The sequence below is a fragment of the Lissotriton vulgaris genome, chromosome 3_1 (genome assembly GCF_964263255.1).
Source record: "Lissotriton vulgaris chromosome 3_1, aLisVul1.2, whole genome shotgun sequence".
NCBI lineage: Eukaryota > Metazoa > Chordata > Amphibia > Caudata > Salamandridae > Lissotriton > Lissotriton vulgaris.
Window position 1 is genome coordinate 1,233,368,514 of NC_141689.1, and position 19,617 is coordinate 1,233,388,130.

Genomic DNA, 19,617 nt, shown 5'->3' on the forward strand with positions numbered 1-19,617 from the left:
CAAACATGGCTTAGATGCTGTGTTGTATTTAGACTTATGGGTGGATTACACTAAGAATCTGGAAGAGAAGTTTAGATGGCCTGTCTCAGGGACATGGGATGCCGAATGCATCATGAGAGTAGAAGAAGCGTTGTGGAAAAAGAAAGCCAGACAATCGCAGAAAGATGCCATAGAATTATGGCGTAAAGAATCACATAGAAGAACAGAAAAAGCAATCAGAAAAACAGAGAAAAGTAGAGAAGAATCCGAAAAAGCCAGAGAAAAAGAGTTACTAGAAGAAGGAGAACAGGTCAGATTAGAACAATTAGACCGCCAAAGAAATGCACTCATTACAGGCATGTATCCAGTTCTTGCCGAGGGCCTGCCCAAGGCGACCCCGGAAGTACCCCGTAACTTGCCACCACCATTGGTTCCGACTAAACTCCGTCACAAACAGACCGCAGCAGACATTTTCCTTTCTTCCTATTTAGATGATGTAGCTCCAGCATATACCAATGTACCCGTACCACCCGTTAATAATGTACAGCAGCATGTTCCGGCTGATCAAGCCACGACCCCTCCACGCCAAGACTCGCTTCCCGCACCTGCTGTCACTTCCGCTTCTACTGCTGCTGCTACTGGTCCCCCTATTATTGGTCCTCACAATCCTTTTGCGACAGATACAACCCAGAGTCAGTCCCCGTTACATGTACCTCTCCTACCCGCCATGACGTCAGGTCATGCCCACGGTTCTGCCTCAGGAGGTGCCGCAGGAGGTCACCTTCACACCCCGCCACAGTTACAACGAGTGACAATGAGAGAATTAGCAACACAGCGTACTCCGAAAGCGATGACACATGAAAAACTTAGACAGTATCTTACGGATTGTAGATATGATCCAGTACCTGGCAAGAGAGGAGACATGATGTTAGCCTCATTACGTCTACGACGTGTTACAGATTATTTGATGATATTACCAGAAATGCCAGAACATCTAGACCAAATATATCATTTTATTAGAACGGGGGAGAGGCCAGAATGTATTTGTGAAGCCATGGCATATCAGAAAGTTGAGACGCAAGGTTTACTATTACGATTCTTAATTAATTGTTTGATAAGGGAACAAGATCAGCCAGGTGTTGTTCAAGAAGAGATGGATGTCCTGATAAAATGGGGTCAAAATATTGCAGATTGTAAACATGATAAACAGACTTGTATAGATGCGATGTCCAGAAAGATCCGTAAAGAAATAGTAGCAATACATAACAGACGGAAGGCTGAAAAAGAAGCCGAGTCAGACAAGAATGACTCCTCGGAGGAGGAGGAAGAAGCAGAGACTCCAGTAGAGGTTGAGGATAAAATAGCGTAAGTAGGTAGAGTGAAACTCCCTAAACAGTATTCTTTTGATAGACCTTTCGACAGACCCATTCGTCTAGAAAACAAGAAACGTTTCCTTTCCCCGATACCAGAGCAATGTTCTCTTGAACATATATTCCAAGTTACTGATAAGATACTGAAAGAAAGAATAGGTTATCATGAACTTAATACCTTACGTGATCAGGAACTAGCCCGGTCAGCAGTCCAATGGGCCGGGGATGACAGTATATATAAAGATGATTTAGTAGTGCAAACATTTTTGAGCCTTACTCCAGAAGAACAGCGACTAGCTGGTATATACATGATCCAACATCTCATTACACTATATGAAAATCAGCAATCTGATCCAGGTCCATTGTATAATTTATTGCAAGACTTACTCCTGAGAAGATGGAGAGGTCTAGGTACTGATTTAATTGATATCATTCTAGAACAACGTCACAAATACAGAACTTTCCTAACTCCACATCTTGTTTCCGTTCCACCCCTAGTAAGACAACCATATCACCTAGATAGACAGAATCCCTTACGAGAAGTTCATCCAGTCCTGGGTACAGGGGGTACGCTTGAACACGTATTCGTATACACTCCTTTGACTAAAATGGAATTATTGGAAATGAAGAAAATTGTACCTTGTCACGATAAAGATCCTGCAGGATTCCACCGTGAATTAAAAGACATGTTACTTATGGGAGATTACACGTATTCCGACATTCTTAAAATGCTAAAAGTATTGTTGCCAGCAGGGATTTACGAAAAACTGAAAGAAAAAGAATGGGAGGTGGGAGATAAAAAGATTATTTGGGCTGACCTAGAAGACGAGGAAAATAGACGTACCCCAGGTTTAGGTCTTGGGGAAAAAACTAAAGCATTGCCAGGATTATTAGTACAGGTTTTGCCTAGATTATTGACAGTTAAAAAGGAAGACTGGGATGCAATCTCAGCCTGCAAACAGAAACAAGACGAAGACACTAGTGATTTTTATTCAAGATTCGAGAAATGTTTCATTATTAATAGTGGCCTGAAAACAAGTAGCGAGTCATTCCCACATCTTTTTGTGACAAAATTAGTAGAGAATTCCTTACCACAGGTTAAGAACAGAGTATTAAAAGTCGAAAGTACATGGCAAGCTAATACGCCTTCCCAAATGTTACAAATGTTACAGTACCACCAGAACAGAATTAGAGAGGAACATGATCATGAGCAGAGACGTATGAAAGACACGAAAATGAAAGTACTAGTTGCCCAGTCTGTTTCAGCAGACGGTCAGAAGAGGGGTAACACGCAGAATTCACAGACTAGTCATTCTGCAGCTCCTGTTAAAGGGAATTGCAATTACTGCAAACAGCCAGGTCACTTTATAAATGAATGTGCCGTTCGCAGACACAATATTGCTACAGGCAAAACGAAAGAAAGACCACGTCCGCCTAGACCAGAACACGTTCAACAGAATATTCCACAGAACCCGCAACCTCCACAGAATGCACAGCAACAGACAGTAGCTGTACCCCAACCCCAACCCATTGCTGCAACACAACACGTTACACAGCAAATGTACCAGTATGCACAATCCGATTACCCAGATTATCAGCAGTACACATGAAACAGCCTAGAGAGGGAGGTTGGCTTGCCCCTTATCGAGGTTCCTGTAGATCAAGATGGTCCCTATGTACATAGTCAGGTATTAGGGAAAGACAGAAAATTTTTGATTGACACAGGGGCGAGCAGAACTACCATTAGTCATGACGAGGTCCCAGGGGCACCCCTCTCAGGCTCACAGAATGTTTCCCTTGGATTTTCAGGAAAGCCTATTGTTAACGAAGTATCACAGCCAGTTCCCCTTGCAGTTGGTCCATTGTCCCGTACTACAGATTTATTGCTTACGAAATCATGTCCTGAAAACCTGCTTGGTATTAAAACGCTGAAAGCTCTAGGAGCTGTTATTTGTTGTTCCCCGGAAGGAGTGAGATTATTCCTTCGTGATTTTAAGGGTCATTATGTGTTAAGAGATTTTGATGTAAGATTGAAAGATGTTCCACAGCATTTATGGGCGCAAGGTTCAACTGATGTAGGTTGTATGCACATTACTCCTTATGGTGTCACACTCAAGCAAGGTGTTGTACTGCCCCGAATCCGGCAATACAAATTGCCCCCCGAGGCTGTAGCAGCCTTACTGAAAATTATTGACGAACTCATTGCCCAAGGAGTAGTTGTAGAAACTGACTCCAATGTATGTAATTCTCCTATCATTCCGATTCTTAAACGAACTGACCCAAATGCACCTCCGGTCTATCGACTGGTGATCGATCTTCGAGAACTCAATAAATGTATAGTACCACAGTATCCAGTAGTCCTAGATATTTCATCACTATTGACTGCCATTGATTCCGAAGCTGCGTTCTTTACTGTAATTGATCTGAAGAACGCCTTCTTTAGCGTCCCCATTCATCCTGATAGCCAATACCTTTTTGGATTCTGTTTAAATGGCCGAAGCTTTAAATTTGCACGTGCACCTCAAGGGTTCACGGAAAGTCCGAGTATTTACAGTCAAGCATTGAAAAGACAACTAGACAGTATTCACATGCCTACTGACACTGCTCTACTACAGTATGTTGATGATCTACTGATCACGGCACGGACCGAACGTGACTGCGAGCGCGCGTCACTGACAGTCTTGTATTTTCTGGCCGAAAAGGGGCACAAAGTATCCCCTTCGAAGCTCCAATTCTGTGCCCAGCAAGTGGTATACCTTGGGCACTTGCTGTCCAAGAGGGGTAGACAGTTGACACCAGATCGTATTCAGTTAATTGCACATCTGCCACAACCCAAGACACAAAAGGAAGTACGGGCTTTTATTGGCCTCACTTCGTACTGCAGACAATGGATTCCCCAGTATGCATTTCTAGCCAAGCCACTCATACAGTTGACAACACAGGAGGCAGCGACTTTGACTGTCCTCCCTTGGACTCAGGAACATACACAAGCTTTTAATGACTTGAAGAAAGCCTTATGTCAAGCACCAGTTTTAGCGACACCATGTTACAGTAAACCTTTTACACTTTTCGTCACAGAACGTGATGGCACAGCATTATCTGTTCTCACACAAGACCACCATAAGCCTTGTGCTTATTTTTCTAGTACATTGGATCCAGTTGCCCAGGCTCTGCCCGCGTGCTTGAAATCAGTTGCAGCTACAGCTCTAGCTATCAGACAAAGCGATTCAATAGTGTTAGGACATCCCTTGACAGTACAGGTTCCACATTCTGTGGAAGTTCTTCTGAACCGCACCCAGACTCAGCACTTGACCATAGCACGACTGACAGGTTATGAATTGACACTGTTCCAGCCACACATAGATATCAGACGCTGCAACATACTTAATCCTGCCACATTGTTACCCTCGGGTACAACAGATCCAGCACCACATGACTGTGTAGAAGTCATTAATACAGTGACGAAGCCCCGACAAGACTTGACAGATATTGCATTGACCGATCCAGACCTGACACTTTACGTGGATGGTTCATGTATGAGAACAAGTACAGGAGAATTAGTGGCCGCATATGCAGTGACCACTGAAACTGAAGTCATAGAAACACACCGTATTGATACCCTATCTGCTCAAGCTGCAGAGCTCATTGCTCTGACTCAAGCCTGTATAGTAGCCAAGAACAAGAAAGTTAACATATACACAGACTCACAGTATGCATTCGGAGTCGTTCACGACTTCGGAGTCCTTTGGGAGGAGAGAGGTTTTTTAACTTCTCACGGTACCAAGATCCAGCATGGTCCCCTTATTCAAGCCCTGTTAGAAGCAATACACTTGCCGACAGCCATAGCCATTATGAAATGCAAAGCACATACCAAAGTCACCGACACTATTTCCCAGGGTAACGACCTGGCAGACCGTACAGCCAAACTCACAGCTCAGACAGACATTCCGACTGATATGACAAAGACTGATCCGACTACACTGACACATTGCCTGACAGTTAAGGATCCCACTCTAGATGTACTCGACATACAGACACATGCCACGCCAGACGAAATCAAGAAATGGACTGAACAAGGAGGGATCCAAACAGGTCAGGGATGGATGCCGAAGGGAAGGGCCACATGGTTTCTCCCCGACTCTATGGTTCAAGTTATAATTAACACAGCACATAGTCCAGCACACTTAGGAGAGAAAGCCATGTTAGACAGTTTACAGAATCTCTGGTACAACAAACATTTACGAGCAGCCGCAAAACAGAAAGTGCGTACTTGCATGATCTGTTGTCAGTTCAATCCAGGAAAAGGTGTCCCCGTGGAACAGGGTGGATTTCATCCTCCTGACCATCCTTTTGAAGTCCTCCAGATGGATTATATCCAGATGGACCGATGTCGAGGATTCAAGTACGTCCTCGTAGTTGTATGTGCTCTTTCCCGATGGACAGAAGCATATCCAGTCCCCGATTACACTGCTGTAACCACTGCCAAACAGCTGGTACGTGAGTTTTTCCCGCTGTACGGTTTGCCCCGTGTCGTGTACTCTGATAATGGACAGCCATTCTCGTCCGAGCTTATGAAGCAGGTATCACTCCTGTTAGGTTACCAGCGGAAGTTCCATTGTATCCGACATCCTGAAGCCGCAGGTCTCGTAGAGAGACATAATCAGACCCTGAAAACACGCCTAGCCAAAATATGTGCCGAGAAAGGTGTAGATTGGATAGTTGCCTTGCCAGTTGCACTCTTTTACATGCAAATGGTAGCTCATTCTAGGACAGGGCTATCCCCGTATGAGGTGGTCTTCGGTAGGCCTCCGAATATGTGGGGGACGCCTATGCCCCGTAAAATTACAGATGTTGACAGTTGTATGCTGACAGATTACCTGGCCTCCTTGATGTCTGCACTACAATCTTGTCGTTCACAGGTCGTGGCTGCCTTTCCGGACAACACCCAAGTAAGACCGCATGAAGTCCGCCCTGGTGATCTGGTCCTCGTGAGGAACTTCAACCGGAAGAGTCCGCTGGAACCCAGATGAAAACAGCCAAGATTGGTTTTATTGTCAACAAGGACCGCAGTCAAACTAGAAGGAAGGAAGGGATGGCTGCATTCGAGCCATGTGAAAAAAGTTCACGGACTGTGTCCAGACTCTCCTATTAAGGACTGCCCACTTTCAGAGACTGATTCTAAACTCCCCCTGCTAGAGAAAACTCCCCAAGAGGAGTACCGTGCTAAGCTAAGGTCTAGTAAGTCAGACAGCGTTTAATTGTTTAAGTCCCCCTCGGGTGAAGCGGTTAGACAGGTTTCTGACATGTATAGAATAGACCCAAGTAGTCAGAGAGATAGGCGTATCGAGAAAAGAAAAAAGTACTGTAAAGTTTTGCACAGCAGATGCATAATTGCCTTGATCTCGATGTTTCTTCTGAGTCTTACGATTATATGCATTAGTCTAATGTTACACGTTTTCTTTCCTCTTGATTCACATGTACACGCTTCCTCTAATGACACTGTGGAGCACACTTTTAGTGATCTGCCCCCACATGAACTATCCTATCGTTTAGCCATGCGCAACAATACATTCATCCGTATGTTACATCATTCACACCAGACCAGCAATGCCACTAATTGCTGGGTATGTGGCCGACTCCCTCCCTATCAGAAATACAAGGGAGCTCTGCCCCTCTTTCCTTATCCGTTCACACATAATGGTTCGTGTGGTGCATGGTTTACTTTAATGTCCTCCCTAGATAGTAAGTCCACGGTTTCCCAAGGCAATTGGATATGGGGAAACCTGAATACAGTCATGAATAAAATATGTTTCCCAGACCAAGAAGGTCTTCCCCAGAGGACAGGGACCGATCTAGAAAATGAAGTGTATGGATTAGGTAATTTTACACTTAACCTCATGATTCTGAATGTGCAGTCTGAGACTAATTCGGACTTGACGTTTCTTACAGTTTTGCCAGTGAAAGGTGAATTATGCGTCAGAAAGAATGGTTCAGTACATCTAGGACACAGTGATTGTAATACTGTTGTCGAATTCAGTGATAAAGGAAAGTCTACTTTCAGAGCTTCTCGCCATTCTTATTTCATATGTGGTCAGACAGCCTATGTACGTCTGCCATTGGATTGGAATGGGACGTGCTATATTGCGTTCCTATTGCCACCTGTTTTTCTAGCCCCGCCTGATTATCACAGAAATCCACATCTCGTTCATGTAAGACATAGAAGGGAGATCAAGATCCCAATTGTCGATCAGACTGAAACTACATTAGAACAATATATAGATTTCAATAAAGGATTCTTTCCATTCATAGGCACTGTCTCAAATAGTAAACTAATACGCAAGTTAACTAGAACCTTGGAAGCAGTAGTGAACGAGACTACTTCTGCTTTAGGAAACCTGACCGAGGAACAGTCTGCTATGAGACTTGTTGTTCTCCAGAATCGCCTTGTCCTTGACGTCATCCTGGCAGATAGGGGCGGGGCTTGTAGAGTCATTGGATCCAGTTGTTGCGTGTTTATTCCGAATAACGCGCCATCCGTGTATAAGGCCATAACTCGGCTCCATGAAATAGCTCACCTGATACACCAGAATCCAGGCTCCTGGACTTGGTCCGGTTGGTTCTGGAGTGTAATATCCGCCTGGGGATGGAAATTGTTGTCATTCCTAGGAATAATATTGGTCATAGTATTCAGTTGTTGTCTCTGTCTGCAATGTGGGCCAGCGATTTGCGGCTTGTGCGCCACAGCTTGTATTCCCCGTCCAAGTACACGTTCCCGTTCCCGAATAAAGAAAGAAGAACAAATGATGCTTTATGAACAGATAGATGGTCTCATGAATATAGATATATCCTGAAGGGTGTAGTAGGGTCCAAGGAGGGAATGAGGTAATAGAAATTTTCAGGTAGCTAATGTGTCCCCCACTCGCACCCTATCCATGCACCCATGTTCCATGTATGTCGTGTAACTTCTGTTCTGTACATGCTAGAAAGACGCAAATACATTTGCGTCCATCCTTAACATGTTAGCTATCCAGTCATGCAACGAAATCCCGTTAATTAGGCTTCTAGGCATACGGTGCCAACGTCTTTACATGGTGCACTTCTGAAATTCGCACACGTTTTCTCCATGTTTCCTGGCCCAGTCGAGCTAGGCCCTTAAACGAGGCTCTCTGCCTCATCTCTCCTGTCTCCGAAAGCTGTACGCATCCCTGACCCCTGCCTTACTTCCTGCCAGCGCAGCGGTGCCCGGCTCGGCCTGGACTACCTGCCAAATTCATGTTTTGCCTACAATTATCTGCTCAGCCTCCTCGAAAATACATTCCAGTCTAGTGAAATAGGTAAACATATTCCCGGCTGCAGAGCAAAGGGCCCGGCCTTTTCTGTCCTCCTTGCAAGTGATTTACTGAATCCGTTACCATGGTAGGCCCATGGCTCCGCACGTTGCACCAAGACACGTATGCACGCACTAGCTTTCAGTATTGGATGGCCCCTGCCCGAGAGACCTTTTACTTCAGACACTACATCCCCCAAACATGAGATACCAGATATGTTATAGGTACAGGTTGCCCTGACACTCCAGACACCAGTCTCCTCCACTAGTGCTAAAGTCAAAGCCCCCGGTTACACGTCATGCTAGTTGCGCGCGCATGCAGGTCAAGGGTTTCTGCTGATTCTGCAACTTTCCCTATGCATCCACCCACATGTGACGATTCTTGTGACGTTTCTCTGACATGTACAGTGCACGCCCATGTGTACGCCCTTTTTCACGCCTCCTATTACGCACATGTGTTCTTATCTCTCTCTTTTCACCTGCTACGCCTACTGTATTGGATTCAATTGTGTCATTTTACTATATATAATGTGTAATGCTAATAAAACGTTGAATGTCCCTTCCTGAACCTTAGAGGTGATGGAACATGATATCCCATCCTAGATGGATCATTGTCCATTAAAGCCCGTATGACTCAGATACCACGGACTCTGCCTCTCATTTGAATGAGCTGTCTTGTATTGATAATTATACGGAAAAATGCATAGGTAAATTTATTTACCACACAGCCACTGACACACCTACTCACTCACCAATATAGTTACTCACACACCCACTCACTAACCTGCATAGCTCCTCAGATAACTACTTGCACACCCACACAGCTACTCACACACCAACAAACCACTCACACGTCCATAAAACCACTCCAATACCCACGTCCACAACCACTCACACACCAACAGACCTAGTCAGAAAACTACTCACTCACTAATACAGTCACTTGTGCATGCACTCACCCACCTATACAGCCACTCACACAGCCAGTCACACACTGATACAGTCACACTCATCCAGATCACTAATTATTATCACTAATTAGTAGTACAACTAGACTACTAATCTAACTTTTGTAGTAGGTTAGTATATATGTTTAACAACCATAAACTCTTAAAAACACCTACACTCACTGAATGATGTAATTAGTGATGTAATTTGAGATGTCATCTGAGATGTCACTGACCAGGTCATGAGTAATGTAATATGTGATGTCAAGCAGTGCAGTATGGGGGTGTAAGTTATAGTTAGCTGGGGTAAATATAACTGCTGAATTTTAACCATTTTGTAGGAGTAAAATCTGAGCCTAACTAGTCCCTGTAACCTTTGTTTTTTTTCTGTGAAATTCTATGGTTTTTATAATTCTACTAGCAGCCCGCCCCAGCGTTGCCTGGGGTAGAAGGGGCCTGGGGGCTGCATTTCAGGTTTGCGTGCTCTCCCGCCCAGGCCCCCGCCCGCCACGACATTGTCTGTGTCCCGGACAATGTTGTGGCGGGCGGGGGCCGGGGCGGGAGAGCACGCAAACCTGAAATGCTGGCTTCCCCTACCCCCGCCTGCCCTGACATTCCCCAGCAGCCCGTGCCCCGCCTGCCCCGACCCTGGCTGCCCCAGATTCTTACCTTGCCTCTGCTGCTCACACCGCCCAGGGGCGCAACTAGGTCTTCATTTCGGGGGGGGCTAACATGGCAAATGAAGGGGCGTGGCTAATGTTAAAAAAATGGGGCGGGGCTAAAATGGTAGATAATCGGGATCGATTAATGCTCAGGTCAAGCGGAGAAAACGTGATGAATTCAGCATTTGAAACTGGACAACAATTAGAGCACACATTTGTGTTAATTTGATGCATTTATGTCCTATTGTCTTATGAAAAAGGAACAGAATGTACTGAATTAAAAGACCAATTTAATATATTTTACTACAAAGCACTTTAGGAACACAATATAACCAATTTTCACAATGCCATTTCAAGGCGACGACCCTTTTTCGCCAGTTCGTCAACAATTGCTTCTATAGGAGGACAATGTGCTTGTGAAATGTTTATCATTGCAAGTCCAAAACCCATACCCACCCTGAACCCTAAAATTACCCTGGGTACCCCATAACCCATACCCACCCTGAACCCCAAAGTTACCCCCTTGGCACACCAAAACCCATACCCGCCCTGAACCCTAAAATTTCCCCAGGTACCCAAAAACCCATACCCACCCTGAACGCTAAAATTACCCCTGGCACCCCAAAACCCATACCCATGCTAAACGCTCATATTACTGCTTGCCCCCCAAAATCCATTACCACCCGAACCTCCAAATTACACCCCTGGCACCCCAAAACCCATAACCACCAAACCCTAAAACTACCCCCTCGCACCCCAAAACCCATTACCACCCTGAACCCTGAAATCATCCCCCTAGAACCCCAACCCCCATACCCGCGCTGATCCCTGAAATTACACCCTTGCCCCCCAAAACCATACCCACCCTGAACCCTAAATTTACCTCTGGCACCCCAAAACCCATAGCCGTACTGATCCATAAAATTACAACCTTGCCCCCTCAAATCCATTACCACCCTGAACCACAAAATTACCCCCTGGCACCGCAAAACCCATGCCCACCCTGAACCCTAAAATCACCCCCCTGGAGCCTCAAAACTCATACCTGCGCTGATCCCTAAAATTACACCCTTGCCCCCCAAAACCCATACCCACACTGAACCTTAAAATTACCCCTGGCACCCCAAAACCCATACCCATACTGAACATTAAATCCCCCCCTGGCACCCCAAAACCCATACCCACCCTGAACCCTAAAATTACCCCTGGCACACCAAAACACATACCTACGCTGAACCCTAAAATTACCCCCTGGCACCCAAAACCCATTACCACCCTGAACCCTAAAATTACCCCCCGGCACCCCAAAACCCATACCCTCCCTGAACCTGAAAATGACCCCTGGCACCCCAAAACCCATACCCATGCTGAAACATAAATTCCCCCCTGGCACCCCATAACCCATACCCATCCTGAACCATAAATTCTCCCCTGGCACCCCATAACCCATACCCACCCTGAACCCTAAAATTGCCCCCTGACACCCGAAAACCCATACCTGCCTTGAACCCTAAAATTACCCCTGGCACACCAAAACACATACCCACGCTGAACCCTATAATTACCGCCTGGCACCCCAAAACCCATGCCCGCCCGGATCCCTAAAATTACCCCCCTGGAACCCCAAAACCCATACCCACTCAGAACCCTAAAATTACCCACTGGCACCCCGATCCGTAACCCACCCTGAACCCTAAAATTGCCCCCTGGCACACTAAAACCCACACCCACCCTGAACCCTAAAGTTACCCACTAGCACCCCAAAAAATGAACACTACAAACTTACACTACATGTGCATAATGTAAGCCGAGCAATGTAAGCAGCTTTTCTGTTAAGAGTCTGTGACACTACTTTGTAGTGATTGCCACTTCTTCCTCGATAAGTGGGTCCTCATCTTCCTGTCAGTGAACTTTTGTGGAGAGTCGAGGGCTCCTGTCTATTTATTAGGATCTGAGGAGACCAGGTCAGAAAGAGAACTTTGAGAGCGTACACTTCTCTAAGGCTCCTCTTTAATTCTATATACCAAGGGGCTTACTCTTTGGGTACTCCTGGCAAAAGTAGGACAGCAATACTCCTTGCTCACATTTGGGATGTAGGAGTACGTAAACGAGAAAGTCACATGTACACGTAGCAAAATGTTTATGAATTGAGTCCTACATTACCACTGCCATCACGACAGCAAAAATAAAGGTGTTTTCTAATTAACTCTAGAAAAGCACTTGCAAGTAATCCTTCGAGTGACATATTTATTGATAATATTAGATTATGTTTTTGCTATATAAATTACATTTATTGAGCTAAATGCATACGTTCGTAGTGGGCTTTATTCTACGAAATTCAGGGAATCGTTCACTTTCTCTTGATAGCTTGGTTCATATTACTGTCACCTGAAATAAACTTCTGATTTACAAGATATTTTAAGGCTGTCCATTAGAGGAGTGCACACCAAAGTTTTCTACGCTCAAAGAGGGAAAAAACAACCGTTATTTGATTGTGCATTTAAAAAATGCTCCTGAGGAGAAAATCAAAAATTGGCACCCTTGCCCCCAATTTCTGCTGGCGTCATAGCCCAGGGTTTTGCTGTCTGTCCACTTGTATGGAATACACATTTATACAAGTGCGCAGACAGCACTCCCTGGGCTTTGATGCCAGCAGGAATTCCTTTACAAAGGAAAAGCGTCACCTGCACTGACCAGCCCTTTCCCCCTGCTGTGCACATCTTCACACCCCATGCTGAACACATCAAGTGTTTAGGTGAAATCCCTGCCTTCAGGCAAGGATTTCACCTCAGCGCCACTCTAAATGAAAACAAGAGGTGGGGGCTGGGGGTTCACTCAGTGAAACTGTTTGAGGTTGGCTGTCTGGCTCGGGCTGCTGGGCCTCTCAGAAATGATTAAAGCAATCACATTCTCGGAACGGATGCGCAGCCTTCCTGCACCATTTCAGTGCGTGCCATCTTAGCCCGGGCAGAGGAGGCGACGGGGGGGGCTGAAGCCCGGTGAGCCCAATGGGTGTTGCGCGCCTGACACCGCCGGTCCATATTTCTCCGCTCCGCCGCTCTGCCACTCACCACCTGTCCGCCGCCGCTCCTCCCCGCGCCATATCCGCCTCTCCGCTCCGCCGCAGGCCTCACTTCACCGCTCCTCCCCTGCGCGCCATGTCCGCCGCTCCTGGGACGCTGCTCCTCCCCTGCTCCTGACGTGAGGACGCACAGTCGCGGCCGGCGCTACTTTGGGGGAACTACTGTTTGTAAAAATGTAACTTTTTATATAACGTTTATTTTTAAAGCCTATGACCATCTACACACCCTGCCGATTTCAACGGTGTATCGGGTGTGTAGATTGGCGCTGTGATTCCCGAGTTTACCTTGCCTAAAGGTGCAAGTTCTCTCTTTATAATAGTAGTATAGATTTACTAACTAACTTCCCTGTAACCTTTGTTTTTTTCAGTGACAACATTAGATAGATAGATAGATAGATAGATAGATAGATAGATAGATAGATAGATAGATAGATAGATAGATAGATAGATAGATAGATAGATAGATAGATAGATAGATAGATAGATAGATAGATAGATAGATAGATAGATAGATAGATAGATAGATAGATAGATCAGGCTGCGTTCCCCTAGAATGGTTCAAATTTCTCAGCCTAAAAAATTCTCTCCGGAAAGTTATGAGAGGACATAAGGAGAAATATTTAAAAATTGGGAGTTTATGGTGTGTGTGTGTGTGGGGGGGGGGGGGTGGGGGGGGGGGAAGAATTAGAAGCACAAACAAAATTAGAAGTTTGTTACTTAGTGAAAACAAAGTCTCTTGAAATGGTGCATGCCGGGATGTGCGCCCGGTTGTAATCTCCTGATGTTGGTTTTAGTCTAACTGATTGTTATCTCGTCTTCCGTCTTTGTTTTGGCTACCTGTATATTTTGCTTATCCATATTGAATTGTCCCTCCCCTTCCTTCTCCCCCATTGGTGGTGACCAGCGCTCAGCCGGAAAAAAAAGGGACAATTTTTTTCTTTTTTTTTTACCTACCGAGGGAAGTAGCCGTCCTCTCCCTTGCTTTCTCCACTCGCGGGATTGAACGTGATCTCCAAAAGGACGACCAAGACGCCGCAAAAACCCGAGTCCCGCAGCCCGCCCCAGCACTGTCCCGGGTTCCGCTGGCAGCGGCTGTTGTCTCGTTGCTATGGGAACACCAGCATGGCGGCCATTGCAGGGATGACAGCAAGACAGCGGGAGTCCTGCACACCTGATACTCTCTGCAGGATTTATATTTCAATTGCAACACTTAATGAAGAAAGGAAGGTCGCTTAGGTAGCATACGTTCAAGTCAGATCCCCAACAAAAATAACACAAAGGACTATGGTACGAACCACCATTTGAGAAGTCAGATAGAAATTTAAATAAGTAAATCAGGAGGAATTAATTCCCGGTTTTGTTGAATAGGTTGGGAAAAGTTTTTATGCGGAAGATGGAGCCAAGTCCAACACATTGAGTCCTTTACACGTTTATGCTATTAGAGTCCTTTGAACTGAACGCTTTGAAAAACTCCAAGGGGGATATTTACAAGCCCCTTGCGCCACATTTGCACCACTTTTAACATGGGGAAAAGTGACGCAAAAGAGGCGCAAGGGGCTTGTAAATCAGCCCCAAATCTATAATTTATGGAGGCACCGCAATCATACCTGTACATGAAAAGACACACACTCAGTCCCAAACTGTAGGTATGAATAGATCGAGGGATGTAGAGCCTGTACGAAGAACCGTTCAGGGTGAAGTATGAGCGTTCAGCTGCGCACGTGCCGCAATAAAGTGTTGAAATGCAGTGAAGTTTTGGGATTAAGTGCTCGAGCTTTCCAGATCCATTCATTTACTGAAGTATGAAATATGGCTCTTCAAATGAACTTTAAATCTTAGAAATATGCCGTTTATGAAATTACCGCGCTACCGAAATGTAATAGAAAGAAAGTTATGCAGTCTATCACCATGAAACATGGAAGTACAGAACCTTGACTTTCTTTCTTTAAATAAATCCTTTAGAAAGCCATTATAACTTATATGTAACTCGTCACTAAATATGGACGTATCAAGTAATGATGATACCCTATTCTTAATTTGTAGAACGAAGTTTATTAGAAGATAATGCTTGTCTGATTCACAAAGATAAGTTACACTTTTGAGTAACGTACACTTTTGAGAACGTTCACTACTTTTTGGCCATTCACAAACTACAACTCTTAATTTAATACAAAAGTGTAACTTATAAATCCCCACCAAATTAAAGGGCCTGGTGCCTGTACGTGTTTGAGTGATTTACAATTTTGAGTAAGTGTACTACTGTTTAGCTAGTCCCAAAATCAAGTGTAAATTTACGCTTGGATATTGTGAATAGCTAAAAAGTAGAAAACATACTCAAAAGTGTATATCACTCAAACGTATATAGCCCTCTGACACTTCATATGGTGGTGACATGTAAGTTATACTTCTGGAGTAGATTTACATTTGGAGTTTATTAATAGCTAAAAAAAATAGTAAAGTTACTTAGTATAAGTATCTCAAAAGTGTAAGTTACCTATGTGAATCAGGCCCAAAGAGTACAGCAGTTTTAAAGCGGCCCAGGCCAGATAAACTGCCACTGAGCTCATTAGACATCATAGCTATTCTAACAAAGAACCAATGGGACTACATGGAATACTAGTTCATCATAAGCCACCCAGGTTTAATATAACAACATGTACTCAAGAGACCACGCAGTTTTCTGTAGCGCTCATGTTATTTACCAATCCCAGTGGAATCAGTACTGTGTGAGTTTGATGGTTTTACCATAAAACTCATAAACAAGGTCATGGTAAGTAAGTAATATCTTCCTGGGAAAACTCTTCAAATCCTAACTGCAGGTAATTATAACCACTTACAGTAGCCCTATCTAAAAAAAAGAGTGTAGGTACTTCAAGTGTGAGGTTTTTTGATCTTTATGACAAAAAGGTCTCCATAAGAGCTCCTTTTTCGAACCCGCTTGGATTGCACACTCCACTCACAACCTGAAGATGAAGCATGCCGCCTAGGTGGGTGTGGCTCAGTGCACCGTACAGAGGATACTCCTTGGACCTGGGTGATAGTGACTTAAATGAAAACACGCTCCAATACCTTTGGGCCGAGTTTGCGCTATATAAAATATGCAACAAAAAAAATTGTGGAATGTCACATTTTGTGAATTGATCATATTTAGACATAGTCTAGGCCCCTTTAGCACCCCCAACACCGTGGCATCCATACTTCAAAGTGAAAAGACAGCAGTAAGAAGGTGTGGCTAATCACCTAAAACTCTGTTTGTTTGTCCACCCAGGGATCCACAAGAGCACATAGAGTGGGTGTGTCCTCAGATGAGTACACTCCTCTTCTGCCTTATACAGGGAACCACTGTACTCCAAAGGAACATTCTCTTACCCTTTACTGTGCTTCAATATCACCAATATAGTCCATACTGTAGGTCAAAATATGCCATTACAGTTTCAAGGGGAACAACAGTTGCACAAAGAGGTAGTGCCTGAGAACACATCCCCATCCTCCTCCTTATTACGTCCAGTGTCTCCACCCAAGGGCAAGTCAGCTTATGTGAGTGATTGGATGTCTTCACTGAGGCCATGTTAGAAACACATGGCACACTCCAATCTGAGAAGATTACCATTTTCTCTGAGGAAAGGGGCATACAGTCTCAAGTCTTCTTCCACCCTTACCTCCACCCTCCAGGGGATGTATACTCAGCTTGTCTCTTCTGCTCTGGGCTTTTGCACTCAGGCAGATTACTTTCCTCATTACCCAGGACTTTCAGGTCTGGCACACAACATGAAACCACAAGGGGGGAAAACTCAGTCATAGGCATGTAGGGGTCTGACCAGTCTGAGTCTCCAGTGACCTGCCTCATTGGTAGTATCGTTAGGTCAGAATGGCAATTGCGCTGCCAGTTTTAGGGCAGTCACCTATAAGAGCATGCAACACATGGCTCCCTCAACGCTCGCTCCACTAAAGGTCGATCTAGTCTGCTACTGATTATTTTCCTCTTGGTTCCTTGAGCCCTACTATCACAATCAGGATCTGTGCACTTAGAAATCCCCTGGGAAGCAGTCTTGGCTCTTTCACAGGTCCAACGCGAAATTAAGCAAGACGCTGCCAAAAAGGCAAACTACTGGCAAACATTAGACAATAGATGCTCTCCTGTGGGCAACTATCTCCCCCCTCCATTCAAGGTATACCGAAGCTGAGGGTGGTGAAGTTCAATATCATGAATGTTAACTATCTTAGAATTCTATACTGTTCTGGGGCACCAACCCCCTCCTCCACCATAGTCTAATTGACACATTTGTTTCTCGCTGCAGTGGCATAATGAAACTTGATGGTTCCCCCTCAAAGGTACATGGAGCCCCCCCCCCCCCCCCCAACCAGACTCAATCAGGAGCTCTATGGTGAGAGTACCATGCCGAGGAGGCCCCCTGCAGCTCGGTCCCACCCGCATCGAGGGGACTGCGGGGCCCTATGTTTCTTCACTGCCTCGCTGCAGTCACTGGGACCACATTCAATGAGGCGTTCTGGATGTACCTCTCTGTGTTCACAGGCATCCCTTTCTGAGCCTCATGATCTATTTCTCTACCTCTATTGAAGACTAGAGAGGTCACTCTCCCATTAAATTCCTTCAGGTCATATTCTAGTGCCTCAAGAGCTATCTCCCTGGAAACCCCACCAGTGGATGCTGTCTTGGGGCCATCTGTATATACCCTCTCACGATCTTGGCAGACATGTTTATAGCACAACTGCTTTATCTGGTTGTCATACAAGCGTTTCTTTCCTCCCTATTAACCACCTTCAGGTGTTATGGGACCCCGACCTTGGTTACTCAAATTTTGTGGACCTTTAGAAAACCTTTTTTTTTCTTCATTCTTAATACTGTCTTGATTTGTTCATTGGCCTGATTAGCCGTTGCTGCAGTCATCTAATGGGAAATTCGGAAAACCCATGAGCAACTATAGTGGTCAGTAGCTTTCCTTAGCTGTCTGAAGCATTGGTGAGCTTAGCGTCTATAAGTTGCTAATGCAGTTCTGAAAAAAAAAATTGATCAGGATTTAAATTTTGCATTCATACACCCAGAATTTACAAATCATCATAAGAAGCTCAATTACTGCCTTTAATCTAACCCTTCACTGCTTCGAGAGACTGAGGGGAACACTGTGTGGTAGGACATTTGTGCCGCCATAGTGATCCTGTGAAAAAATATGGGAACAAGATTATTTTTTCAGCTAAATTTGAGGCTTGCAGGGGATTGTGGGGCAGAAACCATTGGGTGGGCCATACAAGCTATACCTCCCTGGACTCTCCCGGGTGTCTAGTTTTCTGAAATGTGTGGGTTTGGTAGGTTTCCCTAGATGGCCGCCAATCCCTGTCCCAAAAACCCAGATGACCCCCTAGCAAAACTAGGTTGTTTTGTGATAGGTCATTTTGATATCTCCACAATATGTTTTGGGCCCTTGCCTGTCGCGGGTACTTGGCCCACCAACCCAAGTGAGGTACCATTTTTATCAGAAGACCTGGGGGGAATGCTGGATGATAGGAACATTGTGGTTTGGCTGATACCAGAAGATTATGACACAGTAATGCAAGAAAAATGTGTGACTATAGTCACATTTTGATGTCTGCATGGCATTGTGAGTAAAACAACTTGTTGCGATCCATTGGAGGCACACCACCCAGTACTCCCCATTTCTTTTTGGTTTACAAAAAAATCTAAAGTTGGTAAATTTTCCCTGGAGTCAAACTACACCTTAGCATAGAAAGACAGATAAGACAAATATGACTGCCTATCCATCTGTTCCTCAAGTACACACCCATACTGGTTAGATTTGGCACAAGGGTGAGTAAAAGGTTCAAAATGTTTATTTTATTAACAAGAGATTTCACAAAAAGGAAATGCACTGTTAATAATTAAAAGGTTAAACATCTGAACCATTGACTCACAGTTTGTGAGCTGTAATGCCATGGCAAGGTTCTCTGATGATGACTTTGTGTCCATGGTAGGTGAATTAGCTACCACAGATACCCCAGTAAGCACAAATTTACAAAATACTGAATACCAGCAATTGTTAGCCTTAAAGAAAAAGACAAAAAGAATAGAACTGCATGGCCACTTCATGCTTCAATATTTAAAAGCTGGAGTCATCCCTCAAGGCCTACGAGTTAAAAATATCCCAGGGCTTTTCGTCCAGATAAGAAGATTTCTAGAAAGATGGTCTCTCATAGCAAATAGATGCTCAAGGGATCTCATGATGCTTATAGTAGA

At 44.7% G+C, this 19,617-nt stretch overlaps 1 protein-coding gene across 1 annotated transcript in view; it reads right to left on the reverse strand.

The window, feature by feature from the left end:
* The window catches only part of SPMAP2L (sperm microtubule associated protein 2 like), an 839,782-nt gene extending 825,345 nt beyond the window's left edge, over positions 1–14,437 (reverse strand). Inside the window, exon 1 of the mRNA XM_086963162.1 lies at positions 14,322–14,437. The gene's annotated coding sequence lies outside the window, so the exon portion shown is untranslated. The remainder of the gene's footprint in view (positions 1–14,321) is intronic.
* Positions 14,438–19,617: the final 5,180 nt, after the last annotated feature.